This window comes from Leptinotarsa decemlineata, unplaced genomic scaffold (genome assembly GCF_025532065.1).
Source record: "Leptinotarsa decemlineata unplaced genomic scaffold, Ldec_3_MD MMD2_tig00005453_RagTag_RagTag, whole genome shotgun sequence".
In the NCBI taxonomy this organism is placed as follows: Eukaryota; Metazoa; Arthropoda; class Insecta; order Coleoptera; family Chrysomelidae; genus Leptinotarsa; species Leptinotarsa decemlineata.
This window is the reverse complement of record NW_027412624.1, coordinates 331162-341760: the sequence shown is the minus strand read 5'-3', so window position 1 is coordinate 341760 and position 10599 is coordinate 331162.

Genomic DNA, 10599 nt, shown 5'->3' with positions numbered 1-10599 from the left:
ACCTTGCGGAACACTCAACCTAACTTCTGTTACAGAGTAGTGTCGGCCAGCTAATCAGAATGGAGAAATCAAATATCGCTCGATTGATTGTGCTAGATGAAATTGAACTGGAGAATGTGTGTCGAATAATAATAATAATAGTGATAAAACATTAAAACCTTGAAAGTGACGTAGTCAGCGTGGGAGGTGGTGGCGTGTGTGATAATTTGTGGAAATTAATGAGTTATTACAAGAAATAATAACCAACTGTCAGAAGAAAGAAGTTGTATATTCGCTAATAATGATCGGATCGTCGCGTACAGCACGTCAAATGAAAGGATAAGAAATGCACAATTCATCGACGAAGAAAAATCTAAGATGGCGCAACATGTCATAAAGGCACTGAGCCAAATCTTTGTTAATGATAGTTGAATCTCAACGTGCAGTACATCAAATGGAAGGGAAACAAATACAGAGTGTACCGACAGAGAAAAAAAAAAGATGGCGTAACGAATATAATATCCAACGCAAATTCAACAAAAATCACTGAAAAAACTTGGAATTGAAAAATGTTGGGTTATCAACAACTATAAGTTTATTCCAATTGCAGAAGCTTGATCCAAACGCGGATTTATTGACAAAGAAAATGAAAAAGTCATTGTATACTGAAACATGATATATTTGGATTCCTTAGGGTGAGAAGGTTTCGAATCCATCAAAACGACCACTTCCGGTCGTCCGATTCCGGACGACCGGATGATTTTGACATCAATGGATTCGTTTAGATGTCAAAAAATATAGTTATTCATTTTACGAAGTCAAAAGGACCGTGTAACCTATTTTTATTATACTAGCAGCAACAGACCGATGTGGGTACTCATTTCAAATGATTTCATTTGTAGATTATGAAAAGTATAATATACAGCATCCAATGTGAAATAGCATAGAAAGAATTGCACATTTAAAGAAAATCATTGAACATATTTGAAATTAAAAGTTGTTGGGTTATGAACAACTACGAGTGTAATGTAATTGCAGAAGTTTTATTCAAAACACATAATTGGTTGACAAAAAATGAAAAATCATCGTATACTGAAGCATATGGTATTTTTGGATTCCTTAGGGTGAGAAGGTTTCAAAATCCGTCAAAAACAGGTCACTTCTGGTTTTCACTCCGGTCATCCGATTTCGATGATTTTGACATCAATAGATTCGTTTAGATGTCAAAAAACATAGTTTTAATCATTTTACGAAGCCAAAAGGACCTCATAACCTATTTTCGCTATACTAGTCGCAACAGGTCGATGTGGGTACTCATTTCAAATGATTTAATGTGTAGACTATGAAAAATATAATATCGAGCGCCTAATGTGAAACAGCATAGGAAGAATTGCAAAGAGAATCATTGAAAAAACTTCGGATCGTTACGTACATCATGTCAAATGAAAGAAGAAGAATTGCAGAATTCATCGACAACGAAAAAACAAATATGGTGCAACATGTCACAAGGGCACTAACCCACATCTTCATTAATGATAGCTGAATCTCAACGTGCAGCACATCAAATGAAAGGAAAAACGAATGCAGAATTCATCGACAGAGAAAAAGCAAATCTGACGCAACATGTCAGAAGGGCACAAAGCCACATTTTCGTTAATAATTGTCGAATCGTCACGTACAGCACGTCAAATGAAAGGAAAAGAAATGCAAAATTCATCGACATACAAAAAAACAAAGATGGCGCAGTATGTCAGAGTGACACTAAGCAATATCTTTGTTAATGATAGTTGGATCTCAACGTGCAGTACATCAGATGAAAGGGAAATGAATGCAGAATTCATCGACAGAGAAAAAAAACGGAGGCGATGCCAAGAGGGCACAAACTTGTATCTTCACTAATAATAGTCGCATCTTCACATGTAGTACTTCAAATAAATGGGGAAAAAGAGGAATTCATGTGTTTGCGGCGCTATTCAAATCCAAGGTGACATGGATCAATGCCAACGCTGAATAGGCATCTAACAAAGACTCTTTGATTTTCTTTTGTTTCATTTCAGAATGTCATCACTAATTTTTATATTCATACCCAAGGTGACATTGATCACTGCCAATGCCGAATCTGCATCCGGAGATACGCAGTTCTCAAAGCGACGAAACAAAGGCTTTGTTTCATTTTAAAATATGTTATCACTTATTTTACTATAAACACGTCATGCATGGCGAAATGAGTTAGATGCATCCGTTGAAAGTGATACCAATGACAAGTGCACCGATTATATTTGAAAGTGTTTTAGGTTTGACTTTTTCCTCAGATGAATTTATTCAAATGTAATTCAATTGAAAATTGGTGAGAATTCTTGAATCATATGATTTCCAAAATTTTTCTCGATATACAGTGTCACCGATAAAGTCCGCATCAAATGGGAAACTTTTTTATTTATCGTTTTATGTGAAATTTGATTTTGGCAGTAGATTTTGCTTAAGAAATGATGTCAAAAGGCGTCTACAAAATAGGTCACGTGATTTCCTTAACCTGTCAAAATTGACATTTAAAAAAAGAAACATCGAAAAATGACGTTATTCTTCAAAATATCCAAAAATATCAAAGGATAAAAAACATTTTCTTTTGTAATTTTATACCCACACACCAAGTTTCAAACCCATAATAAGTATTTTATATTTTCACTATTTTTCCGCATTCCTGCTTTTTCTACTTATCAAAATTTAAGCACACCTGTACTAAATCATTTATTTTAACTAAACTCATCACCGAATTTCTTTTTTTGTAATATAATAATATTTTAAGAGCCTCTTTGATGTTAAAAACAAATTTTGAAAAATGAAAGTTGTCAAACTTGATGCAAAGTTCATCTAGTTTCAACGGGGCTTTCCAAACTATACAGTACTTGAGTTTTTTAATGAGCAAATGGCCTCACAATATGAATTAGAACAAAACGGAATATTAGGAAACAATATCTTAGAGTGTTTATTGTTTTTTAACAAAAAATACAGTGGAATTTAATCTTAATTAAAAGGAACTGAAAATAAACATGTACCTATACCTAATAGCAAAATAACACGAAAAAAAGACTCACGACATTAAATACACTACATTTCTGTATGTCTTTCATCGCGTTCTATGCAGATAATTGTCCTTCTTGATACATCTTTTATTGAGTTGCTGATACTCACAGGGTTTATGTTTAAAATAGAGTTTCTAATAACAGTTTCTAGGTGATTCACGTCACGAAAAGGTCTTTGTTTATAAACGATTTGTTTTAAGTAACCCCACAAGAAAAAAATCTAGTGGGGTTAAATCTGGCGACCTAGGCGGCCATATTTGCTCCATATTTCGCCCAATAACTTTGCCCCTAAACATTTCTAATAGTTTCTCTTTGACTTGTCTTGAACTATGAATAGGAGCCCCGTCACATTGATACCACAGACTGTGTCTTATTTCAACCGGCATATTGTCCACTATATCACTGATCTCAGTATTTAGAAATTGCAAATAATCCTGAGACATTCTATCACAAAATGAGGATTTTCCTGAGCCCACCACCTACAATTCTGGGAACTGACTACGCCGTTCGATGTGAAGGTAGCTTCGTCGGTCCATAGGATTTTGTAAGGAAATTTTCTGTTTAATTCTACTTCTCCTTGGTACCAGAAAGAGAAATCTAGTCGAACATCGAAATCTCTTTCCTTTAAGGTATTTATAAATTTGGGTTTGTAGGGTTTGAATTTATTTTTATGTAAAATTGCTCTTACGCTTTCTCTTTTAACGCCAGTTCTATCTACAATATTGGTAATACTTGATTTTCCCTGTTCGATAACATCCAGGCAGACAGCCAACTGAACCTCATCATTATTGCGTGATGGATTATGACGTTTTTTAAAAGTATTTTCAACTGAACCAGTCAGTTTAAATTTTTTTAAAATCCTACTTACATTGGATTGCTGTACATGTCTACCAGGATGTCTTGCGTTAAAAATATCAGCCACTTGACGATGCAATGTGTTTTCGCCACAAATTAGCACAATTTCAATTTTTTCTTGTAAAGATAACATATTATTTTAATTTTCATACATTACATTGAACTAACAAAAGAAAATGTTTTTATCCTTTGATATTTTTGGATATTTTGAAGAATAATGTCACTTTTCGATGTTTCTTTTTTTAAATGTCAATTTTGACAGGTTAACGAAATCACGTGACCTATTTTGTAGACGCCATTTGACATCATTTCTTAAGCAAAATCTACTGCCAAAATAAAATTTCACATAAAACGATAAATAAAAAAGTTTACCATTTGATGCGGACTTTATCGGTGACACTGTATATATGTTGGATTTTTTCAGTTCGATCGTGAAGAGAAAGCCAAGAATCAAAGTAGCAGATTTGCCTGTGGAGATGCCGCAGAGGATATTCACTGCCAAAATCGTGAAAGGAAAATTTGGTGAGGCGGTCTTGTTAGATTTGGGAGATAAAGTGTCATTTCTGCCCCACTGAGTGACGGAGGCGTATCGTCCTCACTTAGAAGAATTTTCATCAGGAAAATACGCTATTGTGTTCAAAGGGTTGATGGACATTGGAAAACGAATCGTGTCGTTTCATTTGAAATTGTACGAAATTAAGGTTAGTACTGTTTCCAATTTTTTCTCCATTTAATATGCAAAGAGTTTGTGGTTGTATACAGTATTTTTCTTTTGGCTTTAAAATTCTCATTCATAGATATGATCTGCATAAAGTAGTGTTTTCATACAATATTTTCTCTTCATTTAGTACGTGCAGAATATGTGTTTTAAATTCATTATTTTGAATGATACTTGATTTTTTTATTTTCATTATAAGTGTAGCAATCACTTCATGAAAGACATTACCCTCTCTGTTGACAAAAGTATTTTTTTAGTGTATGTTTGTACTGAAAATCGAATTTATTTCAGAATGATACCTCATCAACGAGTGCGGTGTCAGTCAGAGTCATCTCAACAACAACATTCAAAACCGTCATAGCAACCTTTCCAGAACGAGTTTCAAATCTCAGCAGTTTCCATTTTTTTCAGTCTATAGTTGCACATTATGAGGCTAGAATTTGTCGATATTCAGGGATTTGTTGGACAGACTGCGCCTATTCAATATGTACACAACCGTAGTGAATTTGGAAGACTTTGAAGATTCACGGTGGTGTATTCCAAAATTGGAGAAAAACACTCCGTTCTGTATGGGTCATTCCAAAGGAAATTTGTTCAGCTGCAGTCTCAATAACGTCACACACATCTTTTTTTGAAAATGAAAACTTATCTTATACAGGGAATGTTGTCAAAATCTGCAATAACAAAAAATTATATACCAGATTTTATAGAGATGAAGAAACATCATATTGAAAGATACAAGATTGAAAAAAAACAGGACATTTTAGAAATAAAGAAAATAAGCTTGTCTGTCATTTTAAATTCTGATTCGTTGGGTCGATATAACAAAAAGTGACATTTTATATCTTGAATTTCATCCAGGACATTATTATAGATGATTGACATTTGACATTAAATTTCAATTGTGATATTTGGAAATTCATTTCGTATTGTAGTTTTTTCGAAATTCCCATTCAAAATAGCATCCTTTGATATAGATACCGGACGAGTCTATTATGTGTAAATAACCTGAGTTTCAATTGTTCGGAGTTCTGAGTTCTTGGACATATAAACATAACAAAGTAACGATACAGACAAATATGAAAAATCGCCATGAAATAATTCAAATCCATTCAAGTGAATACATGAATTGAAAGATATTTTAACCTCAACTTCGATAATCTGAAACAAAAACACACAATATTCACAATTCCATCTTTCGTTATTCCAAGTTCATAGTCATCAAAATTGATACGATTATAATACATATATATAGGAATATAGAACTATCTTCAAATACAGTTGCATGAATGCACATCAAGCATTTTGTCGTAGTACGGTGACCGGGGGCAAAGTTACAACTTCAGCATAATATGAATGTTTATAAATATTAGGGAAGGTCAAGATCATCAACAGGTATTAAGAAATTCATTCGGTGTCCAAAGCTTTCGGAATATAATGCCAATAATTTTGTTCATGACTATTCGTTCAATATTAAATATTATTACTTCAAAATATATCGAAATCACAACACGTTTGCGATTGATATATCAGTTGCATTTGGAGAGTGAGTTTCAGTTTGGAGAAATAATAGCACACACATGTTGGAAATTTTGCCATAGTGTGGTGAAAATCGTATTGAAAATTTTACGAAATATAAGCGCATATATACAGAGTGAATCAATATTGGAAATACGTCGTTTGGAACCCCTCATAACCATTCTCTCTCGAAATTTGGCAGAAATAATGCTGAGTCGTATTGTGGAGTTAACGTTCGAAATTGGGGAAAGTGAAGTATTCAACAGTTTTGCGTGCGTTTTCGACCAGTTCACGTGCCTTTATTCGTTATCGTTTCGTCGTTATTGTCGTATTTTTCCTATTTCAATATGACAGTCATTTATCACTTAACGCATTTCGCTAACCAAGTAGGCATCATCAGGAGATGACTAAAGTCCAAGCTTTGTCGTATTTAGATTCGTTTTGCGAATAATTTCCAGACTCCTAAACCGAACCTTGTGGAACAATTAACCTAACTTGTGTTACAGAGTGGTGTCGGTCAGTGAATCAGAATGGAGGAATCCAATATCGGTCGAATAATTGTGTTAGATGATATTGAACTGGGAAATGTGGGTCGAAAAATAATAATAATAGTGATAAAACATTAAAACTTTGAAAGTGACGTAGTCAGCGTGTGAGGTGGTGGCGTGGTAGAAAATGTGTGAGGATTTGTGGAAACGAATGAGTTATTAGAAGAAAAAAATGGAGCAACTGTCAGAAGGGCACTAAGTTGTATATTCGCTGATAATAATCGAATCTTCGCGTACAGCACATCAAATGAAAGGATAAAAAATGCAGAATTCATTGACGAGAGAATACAAAGATGGCGCAACATGTCAGAAAGACATTAAGTCATAATTTCACTCATGATATTTGTATCGTAACGTGCAGCACATCAAATGAAAGAGAAACGAATGCAGAATGTATCGACAAAGAAAAAACAAAGATGACGCAACATGTCAGAACGGAACAAAGCCACATCTCCGTTAATGACAATTGAATCTCAACGTGCAGTACATTGAATGAAAGGGAAAAGAATGCAGAATTCATCGACAGAGAAAAAAACAAAGACGACGTAATATGTCAGAAGGGCAATGAGCCGTATTTTCGTTAATAATGATTTGTTCTCAACGTGCAGCACATCAAATGAAATGGAAACGAATGCAGAATTCATCGACAGAGAAAAAACAAAGATGGCGCAACATGTCAGAAGTGCACTAACCTGCTTCTTCGTTAATAATATTTGGATCGTCATGTATGACACGTCAAATGAAAGGGAAACGAATGACTTAGTGTACTATATCTCCTATTTTTTGGGGTTCCACCTTCTGATTCAATAAGTTTGTTGGGGTTCAAATGGACACCAATATGTCTTGGAATAATCATGTCGCTGGAATTAACGAAATTGCACGCATCATTCGATACCTAACAAAGCATACCAGAACTTATAGTAACCGTAAAAATATCCGTTGGTATCTTCTAAACATTTCAGTCTTGAGTGGACGAATCATGTCAAATGCGACGATCCGACTATTATTAACAAAAATATGGTTCAGTGCCCTTTTGGTTGCCCCTTTTGTTTTTTCTTTGTTGATAAATTCAACATATCTCCTTTCATTTGATATGCTGCACGTGACGATGTGACTATTATTAACGAAGACGCGGGTTCGTGCATTTCTGACATATTGCACCATCTTTGTTTTTTCTTTGTCGACGAGTTTTGCATTCGTTTCCCTTTCATTTGACGTGTCATACATGACGATCCAAATATTATTAACGAAGAAGCAGGTTAGTGCACTTCTGACATGTTGCGCCATCTTTGTTTTTTCTCTGTCGATGAATTCTGCATTCGTTTCCATTTCATTTGATGTGCTGCACGTTGAGAACAAATCATGATTAACGAAAATACGGCTCATTGCCCTTCTGACATGTTACGTCGTCTTATTTTTTTTCTCTGTCGATGAATTCTGCATTCTTTTCCCTTTCATTCAATGTACTGCACGTTGAGATTCAATTGCCATTAACGGAGATGTGGCTTCGTTCCTTTCTGACATGTTGCGTCATCTTTGTTTTTTCTTTGTCGATACATTCTGCATTCGTTTCTCTTTCATTTGATGTGCTGCACGTTAAAATCCAAATATCATGAGTGAAATTATGACTTAATGTCTTTCTGACATGTTGCGCCATCTTTGTATTCTCTCGTCAATGAATTCTGCATTTTTTATCCTTTCATTTGATGTACTGTACGCGAAGATTCGATTATTATCAGCGAATATACAACTTAGTTCCCTTCTGACAGTTGCTCCATTTTTTTTTCTAATAACTCATTCATTTCCACAAATCCTCACACATTTTCTACCAAGCCACCACCTCACACGCTGACTACGTCACTTTCATAAATACTTGCGCCTCAAAACACTTTGATAGTGTTTTATCACTATTATTATTATTTTTCGACCCACATTCCCCAGTTCAATATCATCTGACACAATTATTCGACCGATATTTGATTCCTCCATTCTGATTGGCTGACCGACACCACTCTGTAACTCTAGTTGAGTTTTAATGTTTTATCACTATTATTATTATTATTATTCGACCCACATTCTTCAGTTCAAATTCATCTAACACCATCATTCTACTGATATTTGATTTCTCCATTCTGATCGGCTGACGACACCACTCTGTAACACAAGTTAGGCTGATTGTTCCACAAGGTTCGGTTCGGGAGTCTGAAAATTTACAAAACGAACCTTCATACGACAAAGCGTGGACTTTAGTCATCTCCTGCTGATGCTTACTTGGTTAGCGAAACGCGTTAAGTGATGAATGACTGTCATATTGAAATAGGAAAAAAACGACAATAACAACATTCGCAGTTACCTTCATTATCTTACGTTGGTGTAGAGGCTAAGGACTATGTCTACCGCGCGGACGAACCAGGTTCGAATCTCATAACTTTTTTTAATAAAAATCACGTGACTGGAACGTGACAAGGGGGCTGAGGGGTGAGGAAGAGTCGTAAGGGGGCTGAGGGGTGAGGAAGAGTCGCAAGGGGGCCTGAGCGGTGATGTGGAGTACTAAGGGGGCAAAGGGCGGAGTACTAAGGGAGCTGATAGGTTAGGTGGAGTACCAAAAGGGCCGAGGGGAGGAGTTCCACGCTTAAATCGCTACGATACTCGTTTCATCCTGCGTCGATTTCGATGACGTTTCCGCCACTCCCAAGTGGTCCAGAATCGGTGTTGTTCATCTACTAATATCGAACTCAAAGTTGAACAAATCTTTCCGCATGATCAAAATAAATTGCTACTTTTGAAAGCTATCCAAGCTGACACTACTATTTTCATACCGTTCAGAACATGAGAAATTCATATGCTGCCTTCTTACACAAGGTGCAAAAAATGAAATATGGGCCGTCACGACTTCCTCGTTCCTCGAAAGCCCTCGCTATGTGATTGTATGTTTCCAAAAAAATCATGATTACACTGAAGTCAACAATGATCCAACAATATTCAACCATTTGAATATTACCAATATAACGCTCTCTAAACAGTGAGAATTACCCCAAGGAAAATATGCATTTGAGTTTTGCAAAGCAAACTTATTTCAACTACTCGCAATTCGGTCTCAGCTACAAAATGACTAATCAACATAATCCTCTTCTCACTTCCACCGTCTTTACGGACAAAGATCTCTTTGTCATAGATTGTTCCAGAAGGGATGAGAGCATCAAAAGTTCCAGTGTTGATGTAAAACTTGAAATCGATGTATCCGAGGGATTTTCTCAAAATACTAGAGCCTATTGCATCATTGTCACGACATTGTCATAGAACACCTACCACTCAGCGAAATTATTAAAAAATGGAACTGAACATGTGATTTTGCTTCAGTATCAATCAATGAGTCAACATGAGAATATCTGTTGTAGATATTCTAGACTTCACCGTCGAGCAAAAATTGTATTCGAAAGAAATAGTCATTAGGATTGAAATTCAATGTCCTAGTAACTTTTTACTGCTGCCAAACACACCATTTTCCTGTTTGAGTAAAGAAGATCGCCGTACCGATTATTATTTGAAGCGAAACATTCACGGATTGAGGTATTCCTTTGGCTTTGTGGAATATAATCGATTAGATGCCATCCTCATGAAAAATCTACAAGGTGTCGATATCATTTATGTGCGAGAACATCAAAAACATGACTATCTAACTGAAAAATTTCACGAGTTGAATATACCTACACGCGTTGTGAATTTGGAGGGCTATGACAATACACCATGGATGGTACCCATATTCGACAAAAACAAAAGGGTGTCTCACCCTGTATGCATCATATTCGCAACCGAACCGACTACAATTGCAGTCTCCGAAACGTGGATATTTTATACAAATGGCTTTGTGATGTTACCAAAATAAAAATGTACAATA